Source organism: Alligator sinensis, unplaced genomic scaffold, assembly GCF_000455745.1.
Source record: "Alligator sinensis unplaced genomic scaffold, ASM45574v1 scaffold416_1, whole genome shotgun sequence".
Taxonomy (NCBI): Eukaryota; Metazoa; Chordata; order Crocodylia; family Alligatoridae; genus Alligator; species Alligator sinensis.
In genome coordinates, this window is record NW_005842828.1 from 378,867 (window position 1) to 379,102 (window position 236).

Here is a 236-nt window from a genome sequence, read left to right on the forward strand (position 1 = left end):
GGGGCGCCGAGCCGGAGGAGAGCCATGTGGAGAAGCCGGAAGAGAAGGGCCGAGCTTCGGGGGAACCCGCGAGAGTTTGGTTGATAACTCCGTCCATCGACGCAGCGTCATCGCCGGCAGCTCCGCCTAGCAACACATCGTCTTCACCGACCAGGCCCTCCTGCCGACGGAAGAGAGAGCTGAGCGGAGGGGTGCATCCGCCCCTCCTGCCTGAAATATTAATGACAGCCGTGACT